Source organism: Triticum urartu, chromosome 5A (genome assembly GCF_056163025.1).
Source record: "Triticum urartu cultivar PI428250 chromosome 5A, HENAU_Tu73, whole genome shotgun sequence".
Classification (NCBI taxonomy): domain Eukaryota; kingdom Viridiplantae; phylum Streptophyta; class Magnoliopsida; order Poales; family Poaceae; genus Triticum; species Triticum urartu.
This window is the reverse complement of record NC_141877.1, coordinates 174,485,121-174,503,634: the sequence shown is the minus strand read 5'-3', so window position 1 is coordinate 174,503,634 and position 18,514 is coordinate 174,485,121. Positions and strand designations below refer to the sequence as shown.

The window sequence follows — 18,514 nt, the reverse complement described above, 5'->3', positions numbered from 1 at the left end:
GTATAGGCCATATACGGCGATCTAAGGAGACTTCATGATGATGTGTTGCAGAGAGAGAAAAGCCTAATCGCCATAGAAAATCCAGGATACCCACTCTACGTTGTTAACGTGCCGCGACAAAGGTTGTACGCCGACACATTCCCCGCTTAGAAGTTCTTCCTTTGATTCGATTACATCTTCGACATGTTTCACTTGAAAAAGCTGGATTTTACGTTTATCCGCCTTGTTGCCTTGTACATGAACTACATCATCGGGATTGAGCAGATATCTTATATCTATGTTGATGACCCGTACTTCATGCACGATGGCTTCTTGGCAGTCTGCCCAGAGCACCGTGAATACGCGAGGGACTATATCGCCAATTTCATGGACACCAATAAGGACAAGGAGATGATTCTCGTGCCTTATCATCTCATGTAAGTCATCCGCGCAGATATCCTTCCTTCGATTTCAATCATTCATTTGCACGGTGGAGGCTAATTTGAGGTGTACTTATTTTGTGCAGCGACGGGCGTGCAGTCCTCATCATCCTTTACCCCCGATTCTCCCATGCTCTTTACTTCGACTCGTCGAAGAACATGAACAAAAAGGATTACACCCACATCAACTCTGTTCTTGACAGTGCTATCTTTGTCTATGGCACACGGGGTGGAGAGATCGAGCCCAGGAAGACAAGGAACCGCAGGCCCGCCTTTGGCCATAAGACTGACTTCTGTTGTATCCAGCAATCGAGTGGTACTCTTAGTGATGGATTCTATGTCTGCCGCCACATGATGGAGTACAGACGAGATCAGCAGAACCTTCGCATGGCACCTACATCCGGCGATGCCCATATTCTTCAATGGGCAAAGAACCTAGGAGATATCCCGGATCATCGACTTCAAGCTGAGTTCTATCACATCCAGCGTGAAGTTGCCCAAATCATCATGAAGGAGGTCCTCAAAAAAACAGGGATGTTCTACGAAGAAGGGCAAATGTCACGGGAAGACGTCCGAACACGCGTAGCCACTCAACGTCTCTACCTGAAGCCTTTCACTAATCTCGGGGAGTATCTCCCTGACATGGATGGATGGCACGACATGTTGGAGTGATTGACGGTATATGACAATGTGTCCGTTTAGTCCATACTTTGTGTATGATGAAACTTTGAGTTATGCATGATGAAACTTTAATTGTGATATAATTATACCGTCCTCCTCAACTAGCAAAGATCACTCTAGTTAGGGCATTTTGGGTACGATGAACTTTGTTATTTATGCTTCTATTTTTTCCAAGTCTGTCTCTTTTTGTTTCTCAACTATATATGTTGCATATTATCGGCTCATGTGACGATGCAGGTGCATAGATCATCGATGTTGAAGAAGTGCTACGTCAGGGGTATACGATGAGTGGCCGGAGTGTCAAGCCTAGGTGCACTGGTTTCCGGGTTCCGAGCGACAGCTACTAGTTAGTTTAGGTTCACGCTAGTGCGAGAGAGGGATATGAACCGACGCCTCAGGAAGTACTACATTATGTATGATGACACATGCCATGTAACTTGTAGAGCTATATCGTGATTATGATGTGATGACATGATTTGTGTTGGATGATATGATGAGACTGTTATGTGTATGATATGATGAGCATATGCATGTTTATGATATGATTAGAGTACTGTATAAAACCTACACAAATACGCAACAAAAAAAGATATGAGAAAATATTGTAGTAGCGCTCTTTAGCGTTGGACAGGAAAATGCTACTGCTAAAGCACTTAGCAGTAGGGCTGGTTTGGAAAGCGCTACTGCTAAGTAGGTATAGCAGTGGCGCGTGTCAAACATCACTACTACTAAACGTTAGCTATAGCGCCATATCAGTAGCGCGGGGTCCCGCGCTACTGATAGCCCTTAGACCCGCACTACTGCTAGGCTTTTCCCTAGTAGTGTTGGGAGAAGTTCCACTTTATGGTTATGGAAGGTATTGTCTTGGGACATAAAATTTCTGAATGAGGTATTGAGGTGGATAAAGCTAAAGTTAACGCAATTGAGAAAATGCCATGTCCTAAAGATATCAAAGGTATTCGTAGTTTCCTCAGTCATGCTAATTTCTATAGGTGGTTTATTAAAGACTTCTAAAATTTCTAGGCCTCTTACAAATATTTTACAAAAGGATATTCCATTTGTTTTCGATGATGATTGTGTAGAAGCCTTTGAAACACTTAAGAAAGCCTTAATCTCTACACCTATTGTTCAACCACCTGATTGGAATTTACCTTTTGAAATTATATGTGATGCTAGTGATTATGTTGTTGGCGCTGTTATAGGACAAAGAGTTCATAAGAAATTAAATGTTATTCATTATGCTATTAAAACTCTAGACAGTGCCCAAAGTAATTATGCTACTACCGAGAAAAAGAGTTTTTAGCAGTGGTGTTTGCTTGTGATAAATTTAGATCTTACATTGTTGATTCTAAAGTAATTGTTCACACCGATTGATACATCTCCAATGTATCTATAATTTTTGATTGCTCCATGCTATATTATCTTCTGTTTTGGACATTATTGGGCTTTATTATTCACTTTTATATTATTTTTGGGACTAACCTATTAACCAGAGGCCCAGCCCAGAATTGCTGTTTTTTTTGCCTATTTTAGGGTTTCAAAGAAAAGGAATATCAAACGGAGTCCAAACGGAATGAAACCTTCAGGAACGTGATTTTTGGAACGAACAAGATCCAGGAGACTTGGACCCTACGTCAAGCAACCAACAGGGAAGCCACGAGGTAGGGGGGCGCGCCTACCCCCCCCCCCAGGCGCGCCCTCCACCCTCGCGGGATTAAAGAAGTCAAAACTTTAAATAGTAATGAACCCACTATTTTGTATTTCAAGGAATTTAATTATGATAGCTTCTCTTTGATAGATTGTATTTCCTTGTTGCAATCCGTGCTAAATTCTCCCCATGCTTATAGTGAAAATAAAGATTTACCGAACATATCGTTGATGCTTTGATGCAATATTATGAAGAAAAATTTGAGTTGGAAGTTTCTATCCCTAGAAAACTTTATGATGAGTGGGAACCTACTATTAAAATTAAAATTAAAGATCATGAATGCTATTCTTTGTGTGATTTGGGTGCTAGTGTTTCCACGATTCCAAAGACTTTGTGTGATTTGTTAGGTTTCCGTGATTTTGATGATTGCTCTTTAAAATTGCACCTTGCGGATTCCACTATTAAGAAACCTATGGGAAGAATTAATGATGTTCTTATTGTTGCAAATAGGAATTATGTGCCCGTAGATTTTATTGTTCTTGACATAGATTGCAATCCTTCATGTCCTATTATTCTTGTTAGACCTTTCCTTAGAACGATTGGTGCAATTATTGATATGAAGGAAGAAAATATTAGATTCCAATTTCCATTAAGGAAAGGCATGGAACACTTTCCTAGAAAGAAAATAAAATTACCTTATGAATCTATTATGAGATCCATTTATGGATTGCCTACCAAAGATGGCAATACCTAGATCCATCCTTGCTTTTTATGCCTAGCTAGGGGCGTTAAACGATAGCACTTGTTGGGAGGCAACCCAATTTTATTTTTATTCCGTGATTTTTTATCTTGTTTAGTAATAAATAATTTATCTAGCCTCTGTTTTGGTTGTGTTTTTTGTGTTTAATTAGTGTTTGTGCCAAGTAGAACCATTGGGAAGACTTGGGGAAAGTCTTGTTAATCTTGCTGTAAAAACAGAAACTTTAGCGCTCACGAGAACTACTGCCATTTTATTTCGAAAGCGCTATTTAGTTAATTATTTTTTCAAATGATTAATAGATAAATTCCTCACGTCCAAAAATTTATTTTATATTTTTTGGGGTTCCAGATATTGCGCTAGCTACAGATTACTACAGACTGTTCTGTTTTTGACAGATTCTGTTTTTCGTGTATTGTTTGCTTATTTTGACGAATCTATGGCTAGTAAAATAGTTTATAAATCATAGAAAAGTTGGAATACAGTAGGTGTAACACCAATATAAATAAAGAATGAGTTCATTACAGTAGCTTGAAGTGGTCTTTTGTTTTGTTTCGCTAACGGAGCTCACGAGATTTTCTACCTTAAGTTTTGTGTTGTGAAGTTTTCAAGTTTTGGGTAAGGATTTGATGGATTCTGGAACAAGGAGTGGAAATAGCCTAAGCTTGGGGATTCCCATAGAACCCCCAAGATAATCTAAGGACACCTAAAAGCCAAAGCTTGGGGATTCCCCGGAAGGCATCCCCTCTTTCGTCTACTTCTATCGGTAACTTTACTTGGAGATATATTTTTATTTACCACATGATATGTGTTTTGCTTGGAGCGTCTTGTATGATTTGAGTCTTTGCTTTTTAGTTTACCACAATCACCTTTTCTGTACACACCTTTTGGTAGAGACACACATGATTCGGAAATTATTAGAATACTCTATGTGCTTCACTTATATCTTTTGAGTTATATAGTTTTGCTCTAGTACATCACTTATGTCTTTTAGAGGACGGTGGTGATTTGTTTTATAGAAACTATTGATCTCTCATGCTTTGCTTAGATTATTTTGAGAGTCTTAAATAGCATGTTAATTTGTTTAAATAATCCTAATATGCTAGGTATACAAGATTAATAATAAAATTCTCTTATGAGTGTGTTGAATACTATGAGAAGTTTGATACTTGATAATTGTTTTGAGATATGGAGATGGTGATATTAGAATCATGCTAGTTGAGTAGTTGTGAATTTGAGAGATACTCGTGTTAAATTTTGTGATTCCCATATCATGCATGTATGGTGAACTGTTATGTGATGGAGTCGGAGCATGATTTATTTATTGATTGTCTTCCTTATGAGTGGCGGTCGGGGACGAGCGATGGTCTTTTCCTACCAATCTATCCCCCTAGGAGCATGCACGTAATACTTTGCTTTGATAACTTGTAGATTTTTGCAATAAGTATATGTAACACCCCCAGTGTCATGCTACAGTAACCCTCTATGATTAAACTAATCATTTTCGAAACAGTTCTTAATCACCTTTGTTCAATACCCATTTGGTAATTCCAGTCAAATTAAATTCAAGTGAAATTTGAAGTTGCCCAAAAGTTGCTGGAAAAATGTTCATCATTTGTCAAAAATTCCATAACAATTATTTGTTAAGGAACACAACATCACTCTTGTGCAAAGATGAGCATTAGTAATTAAAACAACACCAATTCAGCATTTTTAAATGCTATCCTATTTATGGAACATACCAAATCAATTCTTCTGGTCTCCAATATATTTTTGGCACTGTCTATAATCACCAGGAATTTAATGGGAAACCTCCCAAAATTTTGCTAAGTGAAATAGTTGGCCAAATAATTCTCTTTCTCTTTCTGTTAAAAAAATAAAAGCAAAACCAGAAAAGGAAATGGAAAAGGAGGAAAAGAAAAGGGGTAAAGTGCTCTGTGCACTTAGGCCTGCCAACAAAGTGGCTGGCCCAGCCGACTGACCGGGTCACCACCTACCTCCTGTTCACAGGAGCACGGTGGACGCCTGTGCGTCGTCCACAGCTCGGACCGGCCACGGGTCGACCATCCGGCAGCTCCGCGGTGATCTCAAGTCCCCGATGACACCCCCGATCGACCCCTAACCCTAGGCGCCCCTCAGTTCCCCCTCTCTCATTCTCCTCCCCATAGACCACACCAGAGCTGCGGCACCATGAACAAGCTCGCCCACGCAGCCACCGTGCCCTCCTCGCCGTCCGCACGTGCCCAGGTGGATCGCTGTCTTCCTCTGCGTCATCTACGCGCCACTATTCGTGCTCGGAGGCTCGGGATCGCCGTTGACGCCGTCTTCCCCATATCTTGATCACCGACCACCGCTGCCTCGATTCGCTGCACCGAGTCCTCTACGAGCACGCTGCCATCCCCCTATAGCCTCGCAGTGAGCTTCTTCCCCTCCTTCCCCTCTCCATTCGCTCTCACGCGCCTCCTAGCTAGCTCTCCCGCCATTGCCCGAGCGCGTTGCCGCCAACGAGCTCGGCGCCGTGGCCCTGGGCGCCTTCACATGAGGCTGAGCGTCGCATCGTGCTCCTGGGTTTCCTAGGGGCCCAACGCACGTGTGTGCTACTCTCGCCGAGCCCCGTAGCCCGATCCCCGCCAACGCCCGTTCTGGTCGTCCGCCCCACTCAACGCTGTCGTCGTTGCAACCCGCCCCCGCTCGAGCTAAGGTCGCAGTTGGATGCGCCGCTTCTCCCACGTCCGAACGAGCCTGGCCGCGCTCGAAACGGCCCCCTGTTGCGCTTTTCCGGTGAAGTCCCGAGCGCCACCGCCGTTCCCCGTCGCTGGTCCGGCCAACTCCGGCCTCCCCAGCGTCGCCTATTACCACCACTCGACGCGGCGTCGACCCAGCGATCAAAAAGTCCCACCCTCGTCTCCGTTCATGCCCTTGTCGCCGTCTCCGTCCTCGCCCAACTCCGGCGACCGCAGACCTCAACGCCGGAGCCGTTTCTAGCTGTCCCAGCCACTGCCGTTTCCGTGGTTGGACGCGCAATGACGTCAGCGTTCGAACGCTACCGGCCACGCCCTTTTTGACGCCCCTAACCCTTTCCCGATCCCCTCCCGTGCGCGCCGTCGCGTAGTTGGCTCGCCGGAGCTCCCTCCGGCGTGGCGCCGACGTGGCCGGCCGGGCCCCACCCTTGGGTCACTGCCAGTGGGTCATGGGGGCCCCGTTGACCTAGTCAACATGCTGACTGGGCAGCCCAGTGGCACTGACATGGGGGCCCCCATCGCGTAATTAAACTAATTAAAATGTTTTTAAAAATAAACATAATTAGTTAACCTAATTAGTCACTGACATGTGGGGCCCTACTGCTAATTAACTCTGTCTAATTAAAAATAACCCACTATTAGCCCTCTGTGTATGACATGTGGGACCCACTGGTCAGTTTGACCTGGTCAGCCATCCTGTTGACTGCTCACGTCACAGTGATGTCATGCTGACACTGTAATTCTTTTCTGTTAATAATAATAATTCCAGAAAATACTTTAATCTTTAGAAATTCGTAGAAATTAAACCGTAGCTCTGATGAAAATGTTTTCTATATGAAAGTTGCTCAGAAAAATCCAACGAATCCGAATGCGCAGTCCATTCACCTGTCACATGCCCCTAGCATGCTGAACATGGAACCGTCCCCTCTCTTCCATCTGTCCGAAATTCGTCTAACGCCGGGAATTCATCCTCGGATGTTTATCCCCTCCGTCTGCAACGTGTAGTACTATGTTAGGACAACCCTAGCTCTGCCCGTCGTCATGTGTAATGCTTAGTGATGCATCTGTTTGCTCTGTATTTACTGTTTCTTCCCCCTCTTCTCTCCGGTAGACCCCGAGACCACTGCTGATGCCCCTGTGATCGACTACGTCGACGACAACACTTCTTCTTTTTCAGCAGAGCTTCCAGGCAAGCAAACCCTCCTTGAGCGTTCTGATATCGCCCATTTATTTCCCTCTCATGCTTGCATTAGAACTGCTACTGCTTTCTGTATGATCCTACTCTGATGCATAGCCTGTTTTTGTAACCTGCTTTCATACCTTACTTGCCTATTCTAAATTTCTTAGTATAGGTTGGTTAGAGATCCATCAGTGACCCCCACCTTGTCCCAGTTGCCCCGCTTTGTGTTCGATGACTCGATCAACGGGATCGACGTCCAGGCCCCGACACCGCACATCACTTTCCCCTTAGTTGCTCGACACTACCGGGTTACCATTGAGTGCCGAGGGTGGAACCTATTACATCACTCCTGATGAGATCTCTGTAGTGTAGCTATACGGTCGAGGTCATCGAGGGTGATTTCCTCCTTAACCACTTCCGTTACGGCTTTGTCGTGCAACCCCTCAAGTGTGGACCTCGAGGGTGGATCCTCTTATGTTCACCTTGATGATAACATCAAGTGGAATTCACCGGGGGTTATTCCTCGAGTTTTCCCCTTGGTGTTAGACACACAGTTTCTATGGTTACTATGACTTTACACTGAGCCATGTTACTAAAGACGGGTCGGCCCTGAGGGGTACCTATGCGAGCTTAATAGCGAGTGATGTGGAGTTGGGTTGACCTGGAAGCTGCCCGCGAGATACTTACGAGGCGTTGCCGGGCATTCATAGCCCTTGCCGCAAGTACTCGAGACGGGGCGACGGGGTCACATCTTTCGTCAGTCTCTGCTTGTTACCGCGCGTTCCTAATCCACTACGATTTGGATATTTGATCCGAGGGGCCTCTGGCCTGATAGCACTAACCATCACGTGGGCATAGTATGGGCATTCTGTGTCGTATGCATCAACTAAAGTTTAATAGACGTTAGTGACTGAGCGGCGCACGCTGGGTTGGACTGGTAACCACCTGCCTTTTTGAAGGAGGTAGCTAGGTCTGCTCACCGTCCGCGTACGCAACGTGCAGGAGCTCCCGGGGAGATGGCCCATGACCCCTGGGGGCATAGGTTTAGTCCGACGTGTTGACCTCTCTATTAAGCCTAGGCCAGGTTGCGGTGTATTGTTTGGCCGAGGCCGGGCATGACCCAGGAAAGTGTGTCTGGCCGGAGTTAATCGAGTGTGGTGGGTAAGTTGGTGCACCCCTGCAGGGAACAAAAACATCTATCGATAACCTATCCTACGGTAACGGACACTTGGAGTTCTATCCAGATTGATACAACTAGAATTGGTTACTTGTGATGAGAAATGGATTGTGATGAGAAATGGATAGTATGGCTCTGGGATTGCTTTCTCGCCGGGAGTCGAGAAAGGATCTCTGGCCGAGGTGGATAACACTACTACTACTTTATATTAGGTTGATCTGTACTCTTCTATATGCTGCAAGATCCTTGAAGATGCTAGTCTTCGATAGGCTAGGCTTTCCCCTTCTCTTTTGGCATTCTGCAGTTTAGTCCACAGATACAGCCCATTTCCTTTGATACATATGCATACTTAGTTTAGATCTGATGTAAGTCTTGCGAGTACTTTGGATGAGTACTCACGGTTGCTTTGCTACCTCTTTTTCTCCCATACCCGTTTGTTGCGACCAGATGACGGATCCCAGGAGCCAGACGACACCACTGATGACTACTGCTACCACAAGGGTGCCTACTACTACGTGATGGCCGCTGACGACTTGGAGTAGTTAGGAGGCTCCCAGGCAGGAGGCCTTGCATTTTTGATCGATGTTACTTTTGTGCTAGTCTTCTTAAGGCAAACTTTTTTAACTCATGTCTGTACTCAGATATTGTTGCTTCCGCTGACTCTTGTGTATTTGAGCTTATGTATTCGAGCCCTCGAGGCCCCTGGCTTGTAATATAAAGCTTGTATTATTTTAATTTGTGTCTAGAGTTGTGTTGTGATATCTTCCCGTGAGTCCTTGATCTTGATCGTACACATTTGTGTGTATGATTAGTGTATGATTGAATCGAGGGCAATGTGTTCTTCCCTCACATTTGGGTACAATATGATTAGTGTACAATTCTATTACGGTTGTTTTTGAATATGTTACTAAGTTGGTAGAAGCTATTCCAATTAGTAGTGCTGATCACAACACCTCTATTAAAATGCTTAAGGAAGTTATTTTCCCAAGGTTTGGATTCCCTAGGTATTTAATGACTAATGGTGGTTCACACTTTATTCATGGTGCTTTTCGTAAAATGCTTGCTAAGTATGATGTTAACCATAGAATTGCATCACCTTATCATCCTCAGTCTAGTGGTCAAGTTGAACTTAGCAATAGAGAAATAAAATTAATATTACAAAAAACTGTCAATAGGTCCCGAAAGAATTGGTCTACGAAATTAGATGATGCACTTTGGGCTTATAGAACAGCATATAAAAATCCTATGGGTATGTCTCCTTATAAAATGGTTATGGAAAAGCTTGTCATTTACCTCTTGAGTTAGAACATAAAGCATACTGGGCAATTAAAGAACTCAACTATGATTTCAAACTTGCCGGTGAAAAGAGGTTATTTGATATTAGCACACTAGATGAATGGAGAACCCAAGCTTATGAAAATGCCAAGTTATTTAAAGAAAAAGCTAAAAGGTGGCATGATAAGAGAACCCTAAAGCGTGAGTTCAAAGTTGGAGAATATGTTCTTTTGTACAACTCTCGTTTCAGATTATTTGCAGGAAAACTCCTCTCCAAATGGGAAGGACCCTATGTTATGGAGGAGGTTTATCGATCTAGAGCCATCAAAATAAATAATGTTGAAGGAACTAACCTGAAGGTTGTCAATGGGAAAAGAATAAAGCATTATATATCAGGTACTCCCATTAATGTTGAAAGCAATATTATCCAAACTATGACACCGGAAGAACACATAAAGGAAACCTTCCGAAACACTCAAGAATGGTGAAAAAATAGGAGGTACGTGATACGGTAAGTAAACGGACTCCGAAAAATCCGCAATAATATTTTTTTCAGTTTTGGAATATATCAAAAATTAGGAAAATAAGAAACAACTAGGAAGGCAACCCTGGTGGGCACAAGACACCAGGGCGCGCCTGGCCCAGGTGGGTTGTGCCCACCTCGGGTACCTTCCGGACTCCATTTTTGTTCCGTTTGCTTGTTTCCCAAGATAAAAAATCTTTATATACCCTCCGAACCTATTGACCATCGTATCACGGAGAAAACTTATGTTTTATGTTGTTGCTATTTTCTAGCGGATCTAGATTACCATGGCCGCTTCAAGCTCCTCCAAGGACAAGTTCTTCGAGAACGTCATCAACCCATAATTTCGGGAGGTGATGCAACACCCTCAGGCTATTGAGATGCGTGACGGGGTGCTCCACATCTACGATGTGCAAGGTCCCAAAGGAAGGGGAACCATGGAGGCCAGGCTTGAAGCTATGGAGCAGGAGGTCTTCCGATGCAAGGGGGTGGTGGAACGTGGACTCAATGCCAATCTCCTCATGATCGCGGACTACACCCATGATCTCAAGGTGGATGGCAAGTCCATGAAAGACATCGTCCTCACCTTCAATGAGCAAATAAACTTCCTCCAAAGGCAGATCTACGATCTCCAAAACCAAGTCTTTGAATATGAGGCGAGGTTTAAAGGTATGAGTTTGGCTGCCAGTTGCAGGATCCGTGAGACTCGCTCCTCCTCTTACGATGGTGAGCCTCTGCCATGGAAACCTGAAGATAAGATCGATACTACTTCATCACCGCCACATCCTTCTTCATCACCAAAGGAAAATTGAGTATCGGGAATGGGCACTCCCCTTGTCTTATGCCAAGCTTGGAGGAGGTGTCCCGGTATCATATCATCTCCACTATATTTTGCCTTTACTTAACTTAGTTCGATCCATAGTTACCTTTTTCTTTAGATGAATAAATGTTTAGTTCGATCCTTTCTTTTTGAGTGTTTGCTTAGTGATCTATCCTTCTAATCGTGTGCGAGATATATAATGAAGTTTACTTTGAGTTTTGTTTTCTTTACTTTCATATCCAGCAAAAAGAAAGGAAATAAATGAAAAAGATCATATGCTAATCTTATGGTGAGTAAAGACAGCACGTAAGGACGAGTATAAGTAGAAAATTTTATTGGAGATCTACAAACATAGCATTAGTCAATGATGCAATTCATGAAATAATTAATAAGGGAAGAGAAGATTCATATGCAAATACACTATCTTGGACATCTTTTGTGATTGTGAGCCCCCATCAAAATATTATATGCCAAAATTGTTGACGTTGGACAAGGAAGACAACGTAATGATTCATATTTGTTCATATTCACATAGAAGTTATATTGTCATAGATCCTTTAACATGTGGTACTTTCCCCCATCTTTGCTAGCCAAAAATTTCGCACTAAGTAGAGATACTACTTGTGCATCCAAAACACTTAAACCCAAATCCTGTTTTGAAAGTCCACCATATCTATCTTGGGATTGAGTAAGATCCTTCAAATAAGTTGTCATCGGTGCAATAAGGCAATAAAATTTGCTTCTATAAGTGTTGGATCATTTAGTGTCAGAAAAAATGGAGCGTTGTAGGAACTTGTGATGGCAAAGTATAAAAGCGACAGACTACATAATAAAGGTTGCTATCATAAGGGGCAATATAACGTGATGTTCTTTTGCACTAAGAGATTGAGGATACAAAACAAAAGTGCATGGCAACATGTGCTTCCCTCTGCGAAGGGCTTATCTTTTATTTTATGTATTTACTTTTATGCAAGAGTCAAAGTATTTATCTCTATTCCTTTTTATTTTCTCTTTGGGAAGCACCATGTGATGAGGAAAGATCTAGGCACATATATACAACGAGATATGGGTGGCATGAGTTATTATTGTTGACATCACCCTTGAGCTGAATACGTTGGGAGGCGAAAATATAAGCCCCTATCTTTCTATGTGTCTGGTTGAAAATTTTTACTCATGTGTATGCGGTGAGTGTTAGCAATCATAGAAGACTATATGATGGTTGAGTATGTGGACTTGCCAAAAGGCTCCGATACGTGACCCTTCCTGAAAAGATTATGAATTGCAGTCGCAAAGTTAACTAAGAACATAGTTTGTTGGTTTTCAATAGAGTTTATGCTTTATACTTTGATGTTGTGACGAATTGTTACTTATTCATGAGAAGTCTATGATAAAAGTATTATGTTAAAGTTTGTTCATGTTATAATAATTTACATGATGCTTCTATGTCTGTATTTTGTTTTTATCGACGCCTCTCTCTTTAAGCACGTGGACATGTTTTTCAATTTCGGTTTTCGCTTGAGGACAAGCAAGGTCTATGCTTGGGGGAGTTGATACGTCCATCTTGCATCATGTTTACCTACTATTATTTATAATGTTTTTTGGAGTAATTCTAATGCATTTTCTCTCATAATATGCAAGGTTCACACAAAGCGGGAGAATATCGGCAGGTCGAATTCTGGACCTGAAAAAGCTACCTCAGGCTACCTATTCTGCACAACTCCAAATGTGCTGAAACTTCACGGAGATTTTTTATGGAATATATAAGAATTATTGGAGCAAATAAGTACCATGGGGGGCCACCAGGTGGGCACAACCCACCTGGGCGTGCTAAGGAGCCCGGCCACGCCCTAGTGGGTTGTGCCCTCCTCAGCACACCTCTGGTGCCCCTCTTCTGGTATATTAGTCATTTTGACCTTGAGAAAATAAGGGTAGGACTTTTGGGACGAAGTGCCACCATATCAAGGCGGAACATGGGCAGGATCACTTTTTCCCTCCGGCGGAGCGATTCCGCCGGGGGAACTTCCCTCCCCCCGGGGGGGGGGGGGATCATCGTCATCATCATCACCTACAACTCTCCCATCTTGGGGAGGGCAATCTCCATCAACATCTTCAATAGAACCTTCTCCTCTCAAACCATAGTTCATCTCTTGTGTTCAATCTTTGTATCGGAACTATAGAATGGTGCTTGTGGGTGACTAGTAGTGTTGATTACGTCTTGTAGTTGGTTTCTCTATGATTAATTTGGCGGGAGATTATATGTTTAGATCCATTATGATATTTAATACCCCTATGATCTTGGGCATAATTATTATTTTTGAGTAGTTACTTTTGTTCTTGAGGTCACGGGAGAAATCTTGTTGCAAGTAATCATGTGAACTTGATATGTATTCGATATTTTGATGGTATGTATGTTGTGATTCCCTTAGTGGTGTCATGTGAACGTCGACTACATGACACTTCACTGTGGCATGCCGGCTTAGAGCGACTGGTTTACCTTACAGTGCCAGCCCAGAGATGAAGTCTTCTGGCTACACATAACATCTTGGTATAGAAAACAATCGCTTTATTGATGCTAGCAGAAACATAAGTTTGATATTACATCAAGTAATGAGTCCAAGCGGCACACACTGTGCGGCTGAACAATATGTACATTATTTAATGAACATGAAAGGGCCTCGATCACAATAACTACGAGGCAGCGAAACGACGATGAAGCAAAACTCCATAGCACAAGGACATCGATGTGGACATGATCTAGACATGGGAAGCACTCCGATCCTGTAAGACTTTCCTGAAATCTGGCATGACACGCCAGGTCAGTACATTGAATATACTTGCAAGCTCACAACAATCATAAACATAATGGAAAACAATATCATGACAATTTATCAAGTTAAATGCAATGCGATAATACAGTACTGATGTAGTGAAATCAAACTTGTGCATTGAGTCGCTTGGACTCTCTTACCAAACAGGTTACCTCGTAACCAAACGGTGATCATTCCGGATCACAAACGAAACCAACACTTTGGTTCCCACAACGATCATCTTCATGAAATCACAAATATCATCACTTAACCAGTGCCAAGCATATAAATTTAGTGTGTAAGATTACTTATTAATGTTGATCCATGGTGTGACTTACTCACGAGCTATGTCCATAACCGAGGACACGACTATCGATAGATTTAATAAACACTCTGCAGAGGTTAGCACTACAAAAAAAAGACACTTCCGTGACATTTTGGGTCGAACGAAATTTTTTTGTCATACATATGACACTTCTATGATGATAATTGTGACAAAACCCGGTATCATCATAGATGTGGTGGGCTCCTACTTCTATGACAAAAAATCATGACAGAAAATGGGCTTTTCGTCCTGGGCGGGCCGGAGACGCAGCTGCATGACATTCTTTGGGCCGTCCATGATGGAAAAATCGTGGTAGAAGCGAGGGGGAGGAAAATTTCGGGGAGTTCCCGGTTACGGTGGGAGGTCGGGGGCCGAGCGATGCGCGTTTCTATGATACACGTACGCGCGTGTGTGCGAGGCGTTGGCTCTAACTGAACCCAAGCGAGGCGTTGGGCTCTAACTGAACCCGAGCGACTGCACTGCAGGCTACGTGTTACTGAACCCGAGCGATCGATCGATGGCTGTTAACTGAACCCGATCGAGCGATTCCTTCGCTACTGCTGCTAACTGAAGCCGATCGATGTTGCCTCTGGATGAACAATGAGCGTTGCGCGGGGGGGGGGGGGTTGGATGAACAGTACCCGGTGGGGATGGATGAACAGGACCCCGTGTTGTTGCCTCTGGATGAATAGGACCCCGATCGATCGAGCCGGTTGGGGCTGGATGAACAGGATCCCGTGGAGGGCAGGATGAATAGTAGATAGTGGAGGGCAGGATGAACAGTAGCCCGTGGAGGGGTTGTTGAACAGGAGCCCATGGAGAGGGCTGGTTGAAAAGTAGCCGGTGGAGTAGCGCGCGGTGGAGGCTGGATGAGCATGAGCCCGTGGATGAACAGTCGTAGGTGGAGGCTGGAGGAGGTCGACGGTGGATGAACAGTAGCTCGTGGAGGCTGGAGGGGGTCGACGGTGGAGATGAACAGTATCCCGTGGAGTCCCGTTTTGCAGTACGCCACACCCCTCCTGATGAATAGGACCCCTGTTTCGACCATAGCGCTCCAACACAAGTCCGTTTCGTCCGTTTTGTGGTACGCCACACCCCTCCTGATCAATAAGACCCCCATTTCGACCGTAGGAGGTCTATTTCCTCCGTTTCGCGGTACGCCAGACCCCTCCCGATCAACATGACCCTGTTCCAAATGTAGGAGGTCCGTTTCCTCCGTTGTGCGGTACGCCAGGCCTCATTTCCATCGTCTGTTCCGTCCAAGCCCTCCCGATGAACACGACCACACATTCCGTTTCGACCCAGCCGGTTGGCTCCCATGCGTTCCGTTGCCTCCCGATGAACACGACGCATTCCATTGCATCCTCATGAACACGACACATTCCGTTGCATCCCCATGAACACGACGCATTCCGTTGCGTCCCCATGAACACGACGACGACGTTGTTTCTCCGTTCCGATCCAGCCATGTACATGAGCCCTCGCCGTACGTATGCGCGAGTAGGCATTCGAGACCTCGCCCGTATGTACACATACGTGGCCGTATTTTCTTTCTTGCACCTTGGCCGATGTACGTACGTGTACATGCTACGTGCGCGCCTCTACTACGACACGTGCGTGCCTCTACATCGACCAGTATGTACGTACACGTTCACGACCAGAATGACAACGCTACGTACGCTTCGACCAGGTGGGTCCCGACTGTCAGGCACTTCCTTGCATGCAAAGATGTAGCTGGTGGGTCCCAACAGTCAGGGGGCGAATCGTTTTTTTTCGGACACACTTCCTTGCGTGCGAAGATGTAGCTGGTGGGTCCCAGCAGTCAGGGGGAAACGTTTTTTTCACAAAATATAGTGGCCCGTCCGGTGGGTCCCAGCTGTCAGGTGGAGGAATCATTATTTTCCACGTAATAAGGAGGAACTTCCTTGCTGCGGCCGTGGACCCAGTTGTCAGCCTCTCCACGTACAGTCCACGTCCGATGGAAGTCGTTCCTTGACCACGTTGACCACGCCGCACCGAGAGCACCAGGGCGGTGGACGACGGCGAGGCCTAGGAAGGGGACGACACGGAGGCAGGGAAGACTCGGTAGTTGTTTCCCACCTGGAGGGGAGTACGACTGTACGAGGGTTTACTGGTTCGTCTGCCGTCGCCGGAGAATAACAACAGGTGTGGGTGAGTAGAGGTATGGCTAGGCCAGCGATGGGAGTATGGTCGGGCGGTGAGCCTGCGCAGCAGCACAGCCGGCCGCGAGGAGGAGGGAGCAGGCAGTCCCGCCGGCGCTTGTTTGAGCGGCTGGAGCAGGAAGAGCAGAGATTGAAGAAGCACGACGGCCGTTGGATGGACATCCAACAGTCAGTGCTTGTGCGTCAACCTTTTTTTAAGGAAAGCCTCAAATCTGTGGAAAACGGCATTATTTCTAATAATTTACAGCCCATTTGCTAATTCTTAAGGTTTTTTTTTGGAGCCCATATTCTTTTTGTTAGCATTACAGCCCATATTGTCGCAACGGTTAAAAAATTATACGAAATTTTGCATATTTTGGTGCGGTACGAACTGTTTTTAATCCCAAAATTTCGACTCACATTCAAACTGATTTTAAAAATAAATGTATATCAATATAAAATCCAACAAATTCTCCACGCATAAAAATTAATGTAATTTAAAATATTCAAATGAAAAAAAAAGATATTTGAAACTAATTGCCAGTTTGATGTGTTTTAAAATGTACAGCCCATTTCTCATTACTGATGGGCCATTTTCTCAGCCAGCCGAATGAAAGCTCTCCTCGTCTTGAAAGATTTGCAGCCCAACAGGCCTGACAAAGCGACTTACTTGGCAAATCACAAAAAACTGGGTTGTGGCAGTGGACCTAGCTGTCAGCCTCTCCACGTATGGTACTCTTCCGATGGAAGTCGTTCCTTGACCACGTTGACCACGCCGCGCGGAGAGCACCACGGCGGTGGACGACGGCGAGGCCTATGAAGGGGACGACGCGGCAGTGGAAGCCCACGCGGAGAGGACAACGAGGGTTCATTGGTTCGGCTGCGGTGTGAGGCTGCCGTCGCCGCAGGGCCTGGCCAGTGGTGGGAATAGTAGGGGGTGGTGAGGCCTCTGCGGCAACACAGCCGGCCACGGGAGGCAGGGGCATGCGGCACGACCAGCGCTGCTTTGGGTGGCTGGAGCAAGAAGACCAGGGGTTGAAGAAGCACTACGGCCGTTAGATGGACATCGTACGGTCACTGGAGCTAGAATCGTTCATATTGACTAAGTTGACAAAGCCCATCATCCCCGTCAACTTAGTAGGCCCACAAGTTAGCCTCCTAGCAAGGTGGGTCCCAGCTAGCTGGGGGAGTATTCATTTTTTTTGTGCGTAATAAGGAGGCACTTCCGGTGGGTCCGAGCTGACAGCGGGGGGGCATGTTTTTTTCGCAAAATACGATGGCCCGTCCGGTGGGTCCCAATAGTCAGGGGGAAAAGATTTTTTTCGCAAAATACTGGCGGCCCGTCTGGTGGGTCCCCGCTGTCAGGTGGAGGAATAATTATTTTGCACGTAATAAGGAGGCACTTCCTTGCTGCGGCCGTGGACCCAGCTGTCAGCCTCTCCACGTACAGTCCACGTCCGATGGAAGCCGTTCCTTGACCATGTTGACCATGCCGCGCTGAGAGCACCAGGGCGGTGGACGACGGCGAGGCCAGGAAGGGGACGAGGCGGAGCCGGGGAAGACGCGGCAGTGGATGCCAACGCATAGAGGAGTACGAGGGCTCACTGGTTCGCTGCGGTGTGAGGCTGCCATCGCCGCAGAATAACAGGGGGTGTGGGTGAGTAGAGGGATGGCCTGGCCAGCGGTGGGAGTAGTAGGGGGCGGTGAGGCCTCCGCCGCATCGCAGCCGGCCATGGGAGGCAGGAGCACGAGGCACGACTGGCACTGGTTTGGGCGGCTGGAGCAAGAAGACCAGAGGTTGAAGAAGCACTATGGCCGTTGGATGGACATCGTACGGTCACTGGAGCTAGAATCGTGCATATTGACTAAGTTGACAAAGCCCTCTGTCCCCGTCAACTTAGTAGGCCCACAAGTCAGCCTGCCACTAAGGTGGGTCCCAGCTAGCAGGGAGTATTCATTTTTTTGTGCGTAATAAGGAGGCACTTCCGGTGGGTCCGAG

The 18,514-nt window shown here is 45.5% G+C and overlaps 1 pseudogene; it reads left to right on the top strand.

Annotated features, from left to right (window-relative positions):
* The first annotated feature begins 10,838 nt into the window (after window positions 1–10,838).
* The window catches only part of LOC147970715 (BTB/POZ and MATH domain-containing protein 1-like), a 38,015-nt pseudogene continuing 30,339 nt past the window's right edge, over window positions 10,839–18,514 (top strand).